Genomic DNA, 18784 nt, shown 5'->3' with positions numbered 1-18784 from the left:
TGGCTTCCCTCCGCCCCCACCCCCCACCCCTGCAGTCCCTGAGTTGCCTAACTTGGCGTTCCGAACCCTTCCAGTCCCTGGGGCAGTCTCGGCGATAAGATGCCTTGGAATGGAAAAAGCACTATTTACATGTTAATGATTTTCGACCTTTCTTCTGGCGTACTAGTAGAGCTTCTGTGTGGCGTTTATTTCTCCCTTCCCTTCTTTTCCTTGAGCAGGTTTGTGTGTGACGGGAAACCTCCCACAACCCGGGACCTACACCCATATATTTATTTTGTGAAACGTTAATTAAGACATGGGGGGGGGTGGATGGGAGGGAGAGGGTTCCTCACCAACACAAAGTAGAGCGCTATCTTGTCAGTCTTCATAGAATTAGAAGTTAAGTCTGAACTGTCTACAAAACAATTCATTCGAGTTCTCGAAACTAGATAAAATGAAAGCCCCCAATTCCCTAGTATAAACGTTAACTGAGGAGCGTGGTGATATTGAAGGGATTTTTTTTTTAACTGGTAGTGTATATTAGCCTAATTTTGAATACTGCGGCCACATCTGCCACAGGATGGTTTTAGATAGTTACGTTCAACGGTACAAATTTTGAAAGTTTAGATAAATCTGTTAAAAGTTAGTCTACATTTAGGCTATAATTATACGCTCTTTTAATAGTAGCCAGGTATATCATCCAAACTAAATACTAGTTGTTTCCCAGGTCTTCCCAGATTGCCACACCCACCAAATCCCAAATTGAAAAGGGTAAACTATCCTCTTTCCTATTTAGATAGAAAAACCTTAAAATTGCCTGCACACACACACACACACACACACACACACACTTACCGGTAAATGAGAGGAGTAAGCCTTAGCCTTTCAAAATGGTTCCAATTTTACTAAGCTTTGGCCATAGTAGGAAAGTAGAGCAAGATTCTGGCAAAATTCCTTATTTTTTTACCAAATGGAATACTATCAACTGGCCCCAGTTCTGTGACCTCCTCCATCCACCATCCACAGCCATGGAGAAACCTAAGTACTGATCTTTTGCCTAGTTTTTGGGGCTTTGAGGAATTTTGCCCTTGATCTTTTATGTAAATATTTGCATTGTCATTATGCATGTATACACTGACAAATGGAATTTACGCGTGGTTAGGGCTTAGCTCTGGTTTTGGTGCTACTGGATCTTGCTTTATGTTACTGCTCAAATGCATATGTTGAAGTGCCTTACTTGGATTTCTTTATTGACATAAAAGAGACTTGAGTCTCTTCAAAGGTTGCTTGTGCATTGAAAACTTCAGGTGCTATTTCCAGGTTCTTTAGTTCTATGCTGTCTCAGATGGAAGCATTGTAATGATTCACTTACGCCATGACAACTTTGGTAACCTGCTAGTGCTTTACAGATCATTGCTTCTACACAGTGCTTCTGGGAATTGCCTAAGTCACACTTCAGTTCCTACACACATTCATTTGGAGAATCTAGCTTAATATTGGTGTGTTTCTTGATTGTGCACAAATATCACTGACATTAGAATGAACTGATTTAGTATGCACTGGCAGAAATATTTCAGCCTGTATGTCATTCATCACATATTTATTGTGCACCTAGCACCTACTATGCATATGTAAGGAGTTTTCCTCTTCTCTGGGGATATTGTTTGCTGTTTCTCTTATTTACAAAATTAAATAAAACATTCCATCTGCAAATGTTCTTTTTTATGTTTTATTTATTTCTGAGAGAGAGAGAAAGAGAGACAGCAGAAAGCGAGAAAGGGAGACACAGAATCTGAAACAGGCTCCAGGCTCTGAGCTAGCTGCCAGCACAGAGCCCGACATGGGGCTTGAACCCACAAACCGCGAGATCATGACCTGAGCCGAAGTAGGACGCTTAACCAACTAAGCCACCCAGGCACCCCTTTAAAAAATTTTTTTATGTGCAAATGTTCTTATTATGTATTTATCAGGCTGACTCTGAGAGAATTTTCAGATCTGTGTGTGTTTCCATACTTTTTTGTAAAACTATTTTTAAGTAGATGTATAGAGCATAAATGTAACCCGGAGAATAGAACAAAAAGCTTGTGTTCTATAAATATATTTATATATTTAGTACAGAGTACTTTCAGGAGACTTGGACTAGAACTTGGTTTCTCCGTGTTCTTTCCAGACACCATACTTCCCAGGTGTTTCCAGATGTTCCAAGTCAGGAAATCTTGTCCTTGATAGGATAACTAACCCCCTAACAGGACAAGTGTAGAGGGATGCCAGAGCGCAATGAATGTTCATGGTGCCTGTATGTTTCTCCTTCCAGGTGAGTTGTGGGCCCAAAGAAAATCTGTCATACTTGTCCCCAAACCTGATTATACAATTATAACTATCTTTTGGAAATTTAAATACTATTAAATTAATTATTAATAAAACATGGGTATGCAAATACAAAAAGAATGTTGTTCCAATGAAGGCTAAGTTAAATGCTTTGGAAAATGAAAGAATGTGAGAAACTAAAAAAAGTCCCTATCAAAGTAGTAGTGGATGTGATAACTGTAAAGGATTGCAAAAGCAAGTATTTATCAGTTCTCAGTTGGCTTTGAAAAACTAAAAGTGAAAATTGTAGGCAATGAGATATGTGACGTAGATACATGGAACTCTAAATAGTGAACCCATGATCAACAAACCAAGGCCCTACAGGCAAATACTGGTTAAGAAACTCCAAACCATACAAAACAAAGTTGTGTTATTTATGTTTAACCTAAAATAAGATATTTAAGGGGTACCTGGGTGGCTCAGTCAGTTAAGCATTTGACTCTTGATTTCAGTTCATGTCATAATCTTATGTTTTGTGAGTTCGAGTTCTGCATTGAACTCTCTCCTGGCAGTGTGGCGCCTACTTGGGATTCACTATCTCCCTCTCTCTCTGCCCCTCCCCGGTCTCCCTCTCTCTCAAAATAAATAAATTAATTTAAAAAATAATATATTTAAAATATATGTAGCTTATAAAGATATATAGACATATATACATATTTATTATTCCTTTTTATTAACCAGCCATCAAAATACTTTGCACATACTTGCATGTACTTAAAATCAGAAACTAAATTTTGTAGTAAATAATGAAAAACAGATAAATTGGGTTTTTCTATTTTAAAATAAAACTACAACTTAGGAAATGGATCTATCTCACAGGAAAATTCTACTATCTTTGCAACATTGCACTGATTCCTTGAATTCTTTGAATGAGCTATGTTGGTTGATGTTTTGATATATGATGAGGTATTCTTTTTCATTTGACTTTTGTGGTTTATTTATGTGACTATTAGTTTTACAAAAAATATTTGAAAACTTCATATATTTTCCCAAGGTCTTCCTGTAATATTCAATTGCTTTCTTTGAGTTGATGTCCCTGCTGATTTTCTCTTCCTTTTTGGTCTGCTGGTTCAAGTCTGCTGAATCCTACACTTAGAAGGCTTTACATGTGAGCTAAGAAGTTCACTGCCACTTCTGATGGCTTAGTTACTTCTGCATCTAATGCAACATTTGCACCTTCACTTTGCAATTGATATGTATTGTTTTGGGATGAAAACTGCTATATAGGTATACGAAACTGACATTTGTTGGAGCAGTGCTAATAAAATATAATGCAAGCCACAAATGTCAAGTCATATATGTAATTTAAAAATTTTTAGTAGCCAGGTTAAAAAAAACTAAGAAGAAACAAAGTGAAATTAATTACAATAATGTGTTATTTTACATAATGTATCTAAGATGTTACTGCTTCAATATTTAACCAATACATAAAATATTACTAAGGATAACTTTTACCATTTATTTTTGTACTACATCTTTGAAATCTGGTATGTATTTTACACTTCAGAACACCTCAAACATCATTTTGGACTAGCTACAACTCATTTGCTCAAAAGGCACATGTAGCTAGTGGCTAGTGCATTGGACAGCACAGTCCCAGAGTCATTGTACCTAACACTTGTGAGTTTTATGGATTATTAAATGCCTGGTTAGGCCAGATTGGTATATAATAAAAAGTATCCATATTCATATTTTCTGTAAATAAAAAATCACAACAGATAGAAAATAGTAACATATAACTGAGTAAATCACTTTCTACTTCCAGTAGTTAACCTTTCAAATAAATTTTAGGCACTATTGTCAGTTATCTTTCTAGACTATAGTTCCGATTCTGTCCCTTCTCGTCCTCAAACTCTTTGATGGTTCTACATTACATAGAGAATACAACCTAAATTCCTTCTTTCATTGATTCGACAAATATTAAAAAATATTTAAAAAAAATATTTCTTTAAAAAAAGATTTGTAGTTTTAGTTTTTTNGGACGCTTAACCGACTAAGCCACCCAGGCGCCCCTATTTTTTTAAGTTTATTTATTTTTGAGAGACACAGAGACATTGGAAGTGGGGTAGGGCAGAGAAAGAGGGAGAGAGAGAATCCCAAGCAGGCTCCATACTGATAGCGCAGAGCCAAACGTGGGGCTCAATTGACTGAACTGCAAGATCATGACCTGAGCTGAAACCAAGAGTCTGACGCTTAACTAACTGAGCCACTCAGGCGGCGCCCCTAAGTGCATTAACTCCTATGTGTTTGATACCATACAAGGCCCAAGAATATCACCGGACCAAAGTAGACATGCTTTCTATCCTCCTGGAACTCTCAGTCTATCTCCTCCTTCTATTTGCCACCATAAATTATTCTGATCTCACCATTCACCCTGTCCTGAGGCCTGGGCTCCAGCCACAAATATCTGTTGCTTGCAGCACTGTGTATAGCTGTAGCTGAGAAGCAGCTGCCCAGTGAGGGACTCTGTTTCCCAGCCATCCTTGCAGTTACATAAGGCCATGTGAGTTGTTTCACCAATAGAATGTGTGAACCATGATTTTAAAGAAATGGCTTTAGCTGGATACTGATGAGTACAATACCCCAATGGGACAGCAGAGTCACAGAATAAAAGGGTCCCTGAGTGACTAGATAGAGGACAGCTCCTCTAGAAAACCTGAATTCGTTCCCAGGAATAAAAATCTATTGTTTTGTGCCATTGCTTATTTAGATCTATTTGTCATAGCAATTTAATCTACCATAACTAATACAATATAATTTTCTTTGTTCGCTAACGCCTTGTAGATACCACTTTCTATAGGAGAAGCAGAAATACACAGATACAAGAAGACTTTGGTATCACCCAGGCTGGTGTTGGAATCTCAGTTCTTCCATTATTAGTGACATGACCTTTGACAAGTTGTATACACTTTAGTCATCATTAACATGGGGTTTTCTGTTGGAGCCCCCCCTTCTTCTCCTACTGTTACCACGACTTTGGTGCACACTACCTACATTTCCATGCTAGCAATGTCTCTCTGGCCTCTAATGCTCACTTTGCTGACCATCCAGCCTGCTGGAAGTGGATCCTGAACCCTGATCCTGAGCCGTCCTTAACCAATGACAAGGGTTACAGTGGTGTACTATTGCAGATGTTTGCACTCATTTGTAAGAACCTGCAGTACACATCCCTTTTCAACTTTAAGTTCAGTGACGTCACATTGGTGGTTTGAAATTGGCCATGATGGATGTATTTACACCACGGGACTTATTAGTAAATGCTACAAATCAGAACTTGGGGGGCATGGGTGGCTCAGTCAGTTGAGCATCTGACTCTTGATCTCGGTCATGATCCCACAAGGGACTCTGCACTGATGGCTTAAAATTCTTTCTCCCTCCCTCTTTTTCTCCCCCCTTCCTGCTCGTGTTCTCTCTCTAACAAATAAACTTGAAAAAATTAAAAAAAAAAAAAAGAACTCTTCCATCCTCTTCCAGAGCTGTTGTTAAACACTGACCAACATACCATAATGTCTTACCCTTTGGGTGGAATAATTCAGGAGTATGTTAGGCAATAATTTCGAGATTTTTTTTTTTCCCAGGAGGAATGATCTCCAGTTACCGATAGTGGTAGCCTTCCTGGAAATACAATTTTTATTAGCTGCTTTTCTGTCCCGTTCTCCACTCCACTGCCTTCCCCTCTAAAACATCTATTTGCATTAGCATCCTGTCTCAAGGTCTGGTTTTAGGGCAACTCAAAGTAGGATTGGGGCTAGCGATAAATAAAGTTGCAATTGTGTAAAGTGCATAGAGCTTAGCAGGTCCTCCACAAACATTAGCAGTTCCCTATACTGAAATAATATATGGCTAACCCCAGCAGAATTATTAAGGTTTAATTAACTATAATAGAAACTGAAAGTATGCTTTTAAAACTCAATTGTCCTAAATATATAAATCACCCCCAGTGACTTTTTAAAACTTTCATTATCTGAAATAGATTTTTATCATCAAAATGCAAACTATACATATGAAAACTTAAGATAAATCTCTAACCTAACCAAAAAGTCAAAGTTAATTCAGGAATGTACTCTTGTGAGATGCAAATCTCCAGGCTCTCTTTACACTGCTGGTAGCTACAGCCTTCTTATAAATTTTAAGTCTCTAACTCTTTATTCATTGATATTGATTTTTCACTAGCAACTGTCAGTTTTGTTTTATTTTGGTTTTAATTTTAGAGTCTTGTCTTGACCTCATATTGTATGTCACTTTTGAACAGTGATGTATGCCAGGATCCGAATATTCTAGTATTTGCTATTGTGAGTTTTGGAGCCATTAGAACGCTCTTTCACCATTCAAAAGCTATAACCTCTCTAGATAGTTCTCTTTAAAAATGTAGGTGTCCCTTGCTTTTTGAAAGTTTTCCTTACAAATCTTTGCTTTTGCCAAAGACCCGCATTGGTACCTGTTTTCACTAATCAAAAGAAATATGAACATGGGAACTACACTCAGCATCAAGCCACTATAGCTTTGAACTGTGTCTGTGAGCATCTTTGCTTTATCTCAATTTATTTTGTCATCCATTAGCAAGATGTATCCTGTGGTATCAGAAAAACCTGAGAGTTTTTTTGTGGCGAGAGCTCTGGGAATGCTCAGAACTTTTCCATATAAATTAATTGTTAGTGCTTCTTTGCTTTATGCCATTTTGGCTTACAAAAGATTTTGTAGGAAAGCTCTCTTTTTAGAGAGGAAACTTGTAGTGCTTTGTGACGTCGTTATGGTGAAATTTTGAATAACATTATTTATCTTATTATATTTCAATAGTCAATGGGCTCTTACCAGATCTAAGGGCTGAGGATGTTTTGTAGAAACCAAATGATTAGTTTCTGAAAGAATGAGAACATAATTTAGTAAGAAAAACACCAAACCTAGAGTCAGGAGTCCCAGATTGTCACTCCCTCTGTCTGTGTCATATTGGGTGAATCATTCAGTCACTTCCCTTCCCTGGGCATTATTGTCCCCATTTTCCAAGTAAGTTTGCTGAACAAGATGGTATTTAATGTCTACTTCAGCTCTAACATTTTATGGATGGATGGGTGTAAATTTACACCACGGGAATCATTAGCAAACAGCATTTTATCAGAGTCTGACACATAAGGACAACGACCCCAGTTCAAATTATGCAGCCATCATTTGCTAGTCCTATCTTAATGTGTCAAAGTCTCTAAGATAGTAAGAAAAGACTTCTGACCTGTTGTATCCTTGTTATTATCTTTGTCTTGTCAGTTACTATTTGAAAATCAGAAAGTACTAGCTTCATCAGGGGGGAAAAGGCAACAAAGTGTTTTTCCTTAGAGTTTTAATGTTAGGAGAAATGACCGACTCTTGATTATGGTTTACTTGCTGATGTTTTAAAGTTTTTTTTTTCCCTTAAATATGTAACTAACTATTTTCAGATTTGCAAATTAAAACAGTGAGATTTATTTATTTCCTATAAGACTAACAACATTTAAAAAGGTGGACAATGCCTGATGTGACTGAGGATGAGAAGAAACAGTCACCTTTGGTAGGATAATCTGTACCTGTGTTAAATGACATCCCTTCCCACCCCCCACCCCCCGGGCCCCACCAAAAGCAGAGCCTGAGACTGGGAAACAGGAGTGGGGGGAATGAAAAGGGAAGGGTAAAGCCTGTCCAGGGGAGCTTTTTCCAGCTGGTCACCACCCTTGTAGGCAGTCAGGGCTGGATCTCTCAGGGACCTTTGAGAGGTTATGTGAATTGTGCCTTATAATTGTCCATCTGAAGAATGGGAGAGGGGAGGGGAGCATTTACCCACCAGCTCCTGTCCTCATTGGGTAAGAGTCACAGCAAGAAGTGTTAGCCTTTCACATTTCAAGGTGTACACACTTGTGAAAGCTGATCAGTGTACCCGGGGCATTGGTCAGACAGCCTGATAGACCCTGAGAAGTGAGAGATAATGAGGTCAGGCTGGAGTGAGGTGCTGTCATGCTGCAGACAGCTGCACAAAGCTACAACAATAAAGGAAATAAAAGATGGGCAAGATGCAAGGTGGATACAAGAGGCATCCAATACAGAACCGAAGAGGGCAATGTGAAATAGCTTTCAAAAATTTAAATGAAACTATGCTTGATTTCTTTTTTTAAAAATTTACTTATTTATTTTGAGACAGAGGGAGTGAGCAGGGGAGGAACAAAGAGAGAGAGGGAGAGAAAGAGAATCCCAAGCAGGCTCCATACTGCCAGTGCATGGAGGCTGATGTGGGGCTTGAACTCACGAAGCGTGAGATCATGACCTGAGCCAAAATCAAGAGTCAGATGCTTAACCAACTGAGCCAAATCAACCAGTTTTGATTTCTGTTCTACAGAGCAGTGTTGATATTAATGAAAGAGTAACAGTAAGCCAGATCCCATTAGTAGTGGATAGACTGTTAAAAATTATGCTACTTAAATGAATATTTAGTCACAGGGAAGAGTGGAATAGCTTGTTCTACTTGTTTACTGTACTGACAAAGAAAGATGTCTAAAGTGTAGGAAAGTGGAAAAGCAAGTAGCAGAACATAATAAAATTCCAATTTTGTAAAGTCTATACTTATTTTATACACACTATATAGAATGCTAATATGACAAAGTTTTATGTATTTCAAATACATACAAAACAGTTAATCGTAACTCTTGGCAGTTAGATGAAGGAACTTTTACTTTTTACTTCTGTTATTTATACATCTTATAGCAGACATGGATCTTTTTTCATTAGTAAATTTAAATAATACATACAAATATGAAAGAGTAAATATTTCTTTAAAATGTTTAAAAATATTTATTTATTTTTGAGAGAGAGAGAGAGACAGAGAGAGAGAGAGAGAAACAGAGCATGAGCTGGGGAGGAGCAGAGAAAGAGGGAGACACAGAATCTGAAGCAAGCTCTAGGCTCTGAGCCATCAGTGCAGAGCCTGACGTGGGGCTCAAACCCACAAACCATGAGATGATGACCTGAGCCAAAGTCAGACACCCAACTGACTAAGCCACCCAGGCACCCCAGGAATAAATCTTTCAAAAAAAAAAAAGTAGGCCTTATTATCAGTGATTTTGCTTTGGCTAAGTTTTTGTCAGACTTTTATAACTTGCCTAACTTTTGAAAATAAAGGTGTTTCTCTAACAACTGCACTAATTTATATACATTATGATGTTTACATTTTAGGTAGAGGAATAGTCAGGGTGACATTAAATGCTAGAATGCCAGGTTCTCTTTTGGAAACATAACATTTATTGACTTATTTCCCCCCCAAACTTTAGTGTTGAGACTTTGAAGTGGTTATGAAGCCTTTGCGCTTCAGTCTGAAGTTACAACACCGAAAACTAATTCTTGCAATATATTCGGTGTATGCTGTGGACACAGCATGTTTTTCAGCACAGTAAGTAACTAAATAAAGTATTTTTAGCTAACTTAAAAGAAAAGTAAAAAAGAAATACAACTCACGAGATGGGGGAAACAGTCTTCACTTTTTGACTTAAGTTTAGTGCCTCTCTGTATTTCCTAAGAGGACACCTATCACTGACTTCCAGCTTTAATTAAATTATAAAGAAAAATAATTTCTAAGATGAAAAAGTAAGTGTCCTTGTATCAACAGCTCTAGAACACAGGCTATTTCTTTAGAGCACTGTTCCCTTCACATATATTTATTGGCAATTCCAGGATACATCTGTTGCTTCAGATGATTTTTGGCAGAGAATCTGCTGGGCCAAATTGTAGGAGAACATGGCAAGATGATGAAGTTGAGCAGGAGCATTTACTCTCCTCAGCTTGTAGACTATAAAGCAAGTCAGGTCATATCCAGTCTGAGAGAGGCAAAGGTATACTAACAGCGGCTTTTCTTTGAGAAGCATTCCAAAGGGTAGCAAAATCACAGAACTATCTTCTTTATTGGTGTAAAGTGGGTGAACATTGTTGTTATAGCTTGCTAGTATATATGAAAACATTGGAATGCCAACTTAAGATAAGAAAACACTGGATGTGGGGCACCTGAGTGGCTTAGTCGGTTAAGCGTCCGACTTTCGCTTAGGTCATGATCTCATGGTTCATGGGTTCGAGCCCCGCGTCGGGCTCTGTGCTGACTGCCAGCTCAGAGCCTGGAGCCTGTTTCAGTCTGTGACTCCCTCTCTTTCTGACCCTCCCCTGCTCACGCTGTCTCTCTCTCTCTCCTAGAAATAAATAAAACATTAAAAAAAAAATTAAAAAAAAAACACTGTACGAGGCAGGGTCAGACCATGGAAACAAACTTTTCATCTCATTTTATTTTATTTTGTTTTATTTATTAATTTATAAATATTTATTTTTGAGAGAGAGAGTGAGAGGGAAGGGCAGAGAAAGTGAGAATATTAAAAAAATTTTTTTAATGTTTATTTATTTTTGAGAGAGAGGGAGAGAGAGACAGAGACAGAGAGACAGAGTGTGAGCAGGGAGAGCAGAGAGAGAAGGAGACATAGAATCAGAAGCGGGCTTCAGGCTGTGACCTGTCAGCACAGAACCAGACACAGGGCTCAAACTCACAAGTCGTGAGATTATGACCTGATTCGAAAGTCACATTCTTAACCAATTGAACCACCTAGGCACTTCAAGAGAGTGAGAATCTTAAGCAGGCTGCTTACTGTCAGCATAGAGCATGACTTGGGGCTTGAACTCATGAACCATGAGACCATGATCTGAGCTGAAATCAAGAGTGAGATACTTAACTGACTGAGACACTCAGGCACCCCATTTTCATCTTATTTTAAGCCACTTTTCATATTGCAGAGGGTCTCAAGATTATGTTTTAAGATTCATCTTTCTTTAGAAATAGGATATTACAACGTGAACTGAAGAAACTTGAAGAGTTAGATTTTAAAAAATCTTCAAATATTAAAGTGATTAGTGATGAAAATTATAAAAAAATATCATTGAGATCAAAAGCTTTTGGAATATAGGGGTGCTGGGTGGCTCAGTCAGTTAAGCATCTGACTCTTGACTTCCGCTCAGGTCATGATCTCCTTATATGTTGGACTCTGTGCTGACAGCACAGAACCCTCTTGGGATCCATTCTCACCCTCTCCCTGCTCCTCCCCAGCTCTTTCTCTGTCTCAAAATAAATAAATAAACTTTTAAAAGCTTCTGAAATATAAGAACATTTCTAAGCTGATTTTCAAATGGCCAGGTTTTACTAAAAACAATTCTTTGCCTTTCTAAAACAGTTGACCATATGCTGGAACTTGTATTGTGTATTGAAGGTTGAGGAGACCCAGGACATTAGCGTTTTTCTATTCTCCAACTTCTTTGCAGGCTTGTTGGCTGGGCCAGTGCTCCTCACTGCAGTTTCAGGGCCAGGCCCAGCTCTGCCTATTCATGTGACAGTTACTGATCATCACGTCTGGCAGAAGAGAAGAGGCAGCTCCCGAAGAGTCTGGCCTGTTTCATACTGGAGATGTCGGCCTCCGTGGAAGCTGAGGATATGTTCAGAATGGCCCCGTCTCACTCAGGTGACTTTTGGCTCCTTCACTTGTATCTCTTCCTTTTCCCTTGGGTCTTATTTTCATTTTATTTGAAGGAAAATACCCCAGCAGCTGTCGTGATGCTTTGTATTAATCTAAACAACAATAGTAACGTCAGCATAGGTAACTGCCTAGAGGCCATCATTGACCAGAGGATGGCATAAAATCATAATCAGCTGAGATCTCTCTGAAATGCTGCAGTTGCCCTCAGCCAGGGAAGTTACTATTGGATTTCCTGCCTCCTTTACCCACATAGACTCGAGCCTGGAGCTACTCTGTGGCCTTACTAATATCACAAAGTTGGTCTTAATTCTATTTATCGGCGTTGTAATATTTAATATTACAATTATTTTTGCTTGCATCTGTACTCTGCCAAAAAATGAGTTATTTTATTTTTTTTTAGGAAGAAATTCAGAGTTAGTTTATTTTTATTTATTTATTTTTTTACAAATAGTTTATTGTCAAATTAGTTTCCACATAACATCCAGTGCTCTTCCCCAAAAGTGCCCTCCTCCATGCCCATCCCCCCTCCCCCCCCACATCCATCAGTCCTCAGTTTTGTCAGCATTCAAGAGTCTCTCATGGTTTGCCTCAAAAAGTGAGTTATTTTTTTTTTTGTTTTGTTTTATTTATTTCTAGGAGAGAGAGAGAGACAGCGTGAGCAGGGGAGGGTCAGAGAGAGAGGGAGACACAGACTCTGAAATTGGCTCCAGGCTCTGAGCTGGCAGTCAGCACAGAGCCCGACGCGGGGCTCGAACCCACGAACCGCGAGATCATGACCTAAGCGAAAGTCGGACGCTTAACCGACTAAGCCACCCAGGCGCCCCAAAAAGTGAGTTATTTTTAAGGGAGGAAGAAAACTACATAATCCAGAGAACAAAATAAATAGATTAAAATTATTGGTGGAACGACAAAAATTAAAGACAGACTCATTCACGACAACGGGAAATTTAGGATTTGACTCATCCAGCACTTGATAAGGGCCCCAGTCTGTCAGGTGTGCTTGCATACTGTTACCCACGTAATTCTTCCACAGTTCATCCCTGTTCTACAGACTTGTAAATGGAGCCATAGGGAGGTTTTTCGTTTTTTGTTTTTTTAATCCTGCTGCAAATCACTTAGCTGGAAAATTGGCAGGATAGGCAGCTAACTCTAAATTTGGCCTTCTTCCCATTATACATCACTGCTTCCAGGAAGAATAAATGTATTCTTTGTATAACAATCAGGCATCTCTAATCAGTCAACAAATGTTTATCAAGTGCCTATCAGGTACCAGGCATTTGAAGGTTTTCCAAGTAACGATAGTATAATCACTCCTGATCCTCAACCAGTCCTATTTTGAGCAGTAGCACAAAATTTCCCAGCAGGTCACTGAGGTTAGAAGTTTAGTGGCCGGGGGGGGAGGGGTGGTGGTAAAAGTAATAAAATGACTCTAGGCAAACAAGGACTACAATGGTCATTTCAGATCATTAGCATTATGTTCTAACACACTGAGTTATCAGTCTCTCCAGTGTAGGCTTGGAATTCCATAACAGATTCTTAGGTGTTTCAGTTAGAATTATCCAACACACACACTAGGCTTTCAGGATATTCAAATACTGATATAACACTCCCAGTTTTGTATTTTTTCAGTGTTGCAAATTGAGTACTTAACATTTACCTTCTTGGTAAGTCCGTTTCAAAGTTCAGTTCTTTCATCATCTTCTTCTAAATATGTTCACATGGATAAGGAAGAAAATAAATCTAAGATGCCAAGAAAACACTGTGCTTTATAAAGGTCTCATAACTGAAGGAATGCTAATCAAACATTCTCCTTAAGTTAAGTTTTGGACTGACCTCAATATGGAAAGCTCCAGTGACAAAGGATGAGTCCCAGAAATTTGCAAACACCTGAAAATAGGTGAGGTTTTATTTATTCTTCATCCTTGATTCTTATCTTTTCTATCAGCATCCAGTTGGGCAGATACAAGTCCATTGGGGATGGACACATGGAGATGGTTAAATACAAAAGCAGACAAACAAAACACACTGGCTGGTCATCAGGGAACAATAGCAGATAAAAATATCATTGTTCTTCAACTCTTAATTTTACAAAAGCCTTTGGGTGAAACGTCACCTCTCTTTCCTGAAGTGCTTCCTTTTACCAAGTAATTAAAAATTTAATTGAACTCAAAAGGGCAGAAGAGGCCCTCAGCATTTTACACTTGAAGTATAATCAGCATCTAATTTGTTTAAATGCAAGACTAAATGATGAGACATTATACAATAGCACATGGCTTATGTTTAACATTTTCCCCTCTAATATTATATGTCACCGAATTAGAAATAATGATTTTAGGCAGATAATCTGAGGGCTCCATCAGGACAACCACATCTGGTTTTTCTTAAAATGATGGTAAATCAACACTGCTACACTTGAAAACTCAGCACAAATATCTATGTGCAATTCCAGCTTTTCCTACCTGGCATAAGGGAAAAATAAAGGCCATGAAGCAAATACAGTAGAAAACTTCTAGCCTATCAGTGCATTTTTATTGCCACCACTCTACCCTTTAGGAAATTTCAAACGGTTGCCGACTTCATTCCCAGACAGAAGAAGTGAAAAGCTTGAGATGGTGTTTTAGTGGAATGAAGGAAAGAACAATTCCTAAGGGCAGCAGATAGTCAGTTCTGGCAGTGCAAAGTGAAACAAATAGGTTTGGTAGAGGAAAAGAAAGGGCTCCATTAGTGATGCATCTGGTGACCAAGGCATTTCTTTCCCCCCAGCCTTTTAACTAGCTCCTCGGTGACCCATCAGGCCAGAGCAGCCGCAACAGCAATTTGTAGCTACAAGATCTCCCTACAGTGCCACAACAGGACTTAGAGTAAATAGAACATTCCCTTGCAGTGGAACACTCAGTTGGAGCTATATCTATTATTTCCTCCAAAACAGTATTAAATATATTAGTTTGGTGCTATGAAACTATTAACTTTGTACTATATATTCAAAGTTACACCAGGTTTTCTGTTAGAAGGGGTTTTTTAAACCATAGGTCAAAACCAATTGAATGATTAGGAAATCATGTTATTGGGTTGTAACTATTATTTTTTAAAAAAAGAAATAGGATAGAAAATATCAGAGTGCTTTGCCTGGAGTAAGGGCAATGTGACTTTTTTGTGTGTGTTGTGTGTGTATGTGTGTGCACATAGTCATGCTGCAAAGTGTATTCCACAGGTTGCAGTAAAGTAGGATTCAAGATCATTGTGGTGGAACTTGAGGGTGTTATGCTGAGTGAAATAAGTCAGGCAGAGGACAGATACCATATGTTTGCATGTATAGGAGGATTAGAAGGAACTTAACGGAAGTCTGTGGGGAGAAGAAGGGGGGGAATAGTGGGGGAGAGGGAGGGAGGCAAACCATGAGAGACTCTTGAATGCTGAGAACAAACCGAGGACTGATGGGGGTGGGGGAAGGGGGAGGGGGGTGATGGGCATGGAGGAGGACACTTGTGGGGATGAGCACTGGGTGTTATATGGAAACCAACTTGACAATAAACTATTAAAAAAAACAGAAAAAAAAGGTCATTGTGGTGGAGAATGTAGAACCTAACCTACATTTATACATTCCAGTTCTACGTGTTGAATCAGGCCCATGCAGCAAAAGTCAATTCATTGATAGTGAGTGAATTTGCCACAAGCTAGTTCACAAAAAATCAATTCCATGAATGATTTATTCACTGACCCATTACTTCATTGCCTTACTGGGGACTTTTCCCACATTCTAGTTTCCTTAAAACTTTGCTATAGTCCTGCAGCTAGAGATTTGCTACACTTGCCAAATTACCAATTTTGGTTATTACCCATCTCACAATTTAGATACCTCTGTCCCTTCTGCCCCTGGCCATGTGGGTGGCTCATATGATAACATAGCTGTGATGATTTTCTGATAAATTTCAGCAAGTTTGTCATTTGACAAATAAATCATTGGATATATTGACTTACAGCAAACTGACCTATGATGTCCTCATATCCTGTGTCCTCAGGAAATTCTTTCCCATTCATTCCATTCATAAGCATCTCTCTGTTCTCTGGTGGCTTGAGCATTCTCTCCCTGAATCACACTGTGAATTATTTAATTCTTTATACCACATAATAGTATCATACCATGTCAGTAAGAACATGTGACATATATATGTGAATATAAGCTTGGAGCAAGACTATCTGGATTTGAACCTGACTCTGCAACTTAGTGGCTGTGTAACTGAACAAATTACTTAATCTCCAAGTGCTCTGGTTTGTTTACTGGTAACATGGGCATAATAGTAGTATCTACCTTATGAGATAGAGAGGGGTGAGAGGGGTGAATGAGTTAAAACATATAAAGCACTTAAAAATAGTGTCTGGACCACAGAAAGTACTGTATAAGTGTTAGTAATTATACTTCTGTATAAAATAACATATATACTTGTAAATAAAGTAAATTAAAATTATAGATTTGAATTTCTTTTTCCTTACCAGCTGTCAACATGTAAAACCTGTTTTTTCTACCTAATGCCATCAATTAACCATGGATTGTTTATAGAGAATCTATTATAACCCTAACTATGTGAAACCATGAAAGCATTTGAATGTAATATAAAGCAAAGGAGTTTATAGTGTTAAAAAATGATGATACAGACGTGAAGCTGTTCATGAGGATGACAGCCCAATACAAATAGATACTAAATTCTACAATTACATAATTAGAAAACATGATAGTATATAATGATGCACTGGTGGTAAGAGGTGGACAGTATGTGCAATACAATATTAGTTTATTTTCTCTAAGTACACGCTATTCTCCCAGTAAAATGGCTTAAGATTTTAGCCACCTCAGTGTCTCTCTTCCACATTCAGGCACTAATCCCTTTCCCAAGAATTTTCCTAAGAAACTTCATTCAATTCTCCCCCCATTTCCATCCTTTCTAATCAGAATTCCGTTGTTCCTGGATTATTGCAATTGTTTACTGATGTATTTTCCACACTCCTCTCCCCTCTTCCTCCTCTTTTTTTAAGTTTTATGAATAAAAATTATTTAAGGACTCAAATATTTCCAAAAGTTTTGTTAAGAAAAAAGTGGTTCTCTGTCTCCACCCCCACCCCCCTCACCAAGGCAACCACATAGATGGTCTCAGGCAATGGCTGGCCCTAGTCTCAGAGTTGGTGGTACCAGGGAACCTGTGCTCCTCAAGACACAAAAATAGTTAACAGGTGGGGCTCCTGGGTGGCTCAGTCAGTTAACCATCCGACTAAGGCTCAGGTCATCATCTTGTGGTCCGTGAGTTTGAGCCCTGCTTCAGGCTCTGTGCTGACAGCAAGAGGCTGGAGCCTGCCTCGGATTCTGTGTCTGCCTCTCTCTCTGTCTCTCCCCCGCTCAAGGTTTCTTTCTCTCTCTCTCTCAAAAATAAACAAACGTTAAAAAATTTAAAAAAGATGTCAACAGCGATAGCTTAATGCCTGGGGAGGGAGGGATGGTTTGTTTTTATTTTTTAAATTCTTTAAAAAAGTGTTTATGTTGAGAGAGAGAGAATGTGAGCAGGGGGAGGGGCAGAGAGAGAGAGGAGAGAATCCCAAGCAGACTCTGCCTACGTAGAGCTGGATCCCAGGAATCATGAGATTATGACCTGAGCTGAAACCACGAGTCTGATGGTTAACTGACTTAGCCACCCAGGTACCCCTGTTTGTTTGTTTTAAAATTAAAATTTAAAACATGTGAGTGGCACAGTTGGTTGAGCCTCTGACTTTGAATCACGTCATGATCTCATGGTTTGTGAGTTCAAGCACTGAGCCTGCTTCGGATCCCCTACCCCTTCTTTCTCTGCCCTTCCCCCACTCATTCTCATTCTCTCTCTCTCTCTCTCTCAAAAATAAATAAAATATTTAAAAAATCTTTTAAATTATAATTTATACTCTACTCTGGTGAGGGAATGAAACCATTTTGTTTACATTTTGTCTTATGAAAGGAGTTGTATGTAGGAACTTACGGGAAAAAGATAAGATATATTGCTATCTCTATATTTCTACATCTATCATAATGTCACTTGCATAAATTAAAATAAAGATACTCCTGTACCATTATGACTTACGCTCGTCTCTATGTGCATGCTTTATGTACACATGCTTTAAAAAATATACCCCAAAAAGCATATTATTAAGACAATTTACTCAGTTTCAATTTGGACAGTTCAACTGGAATCACCAGAATAGAGCAATTGTTCCAAGAGTCTCAAGAGTTAAAACAACAACAACAACAACAACACAAAGAGATGAGACCTGGTCTGAGAAACTTTGAGGAAGAAGGAAGAATTGCCAGCCTCACAGAAGGGCTTTGTTTGGAAACTGCCTCAGTCAGTTTCAGCAAGAGGAGCCTTGATGTTAAATCAATCCAGAGAAGGGCAGAGCACCTCCACAAAAAGGAAAATGCAATTTTACAGGGAATTATCACTAGGACTTTGTTTCAACATCACCTATAAAAAGGATATGTGAATAAAAATGAAACATGCTATAAATTTTAAAATATATGCACCGAAACAATATTGAAAAAGAACAAAATTGAAAGGCTCTGCCCTTCTAATTACAAAACTAACTATAAAGCAACAATAATCAAGATATTATGGTACTGGCATATGGAACAGGTATGCAGATTAGTGGAATGAACTGATAATCCAGAAATAAACCCTCACATTTATGGTAAATCAAGTTTTGACATGAGTGCTAAGATAATTTGATGGAAGTAAAAATAGTATTTTTGACACACAGTTCTGGGACAACCAGATAGCCACATGCAAAAGAATGAAGTTGGATCCATACCTCACAGCAGATACAAAAATAACTCACAATGGATCAAAGGCAAAGCGTAAGAGTTGGAGTCATAAAAATTTTTGGAAGATAGTGTAGGAGAAAAT

The sequence above is a fragment of the Crocuta crocuta genome, unplaced genomic scaffold (genome assembly GCF_008692635.1).
Source record: "Crocuta crocuta isolate KB4526 unplaced genomic scaffold, BGI_CrCroc_1.0 scaffold107, whole genome shotgun sequence".
Classification (NCBI taxonomy): Eukaryota; Metazoa; Chordata; class Mammalia; order Carnivora; family Hyaenidae; genus Crocuta; species Crocuta crocuta.
This window is presented reverse-complemented; position numbering follows the sequence as displayed.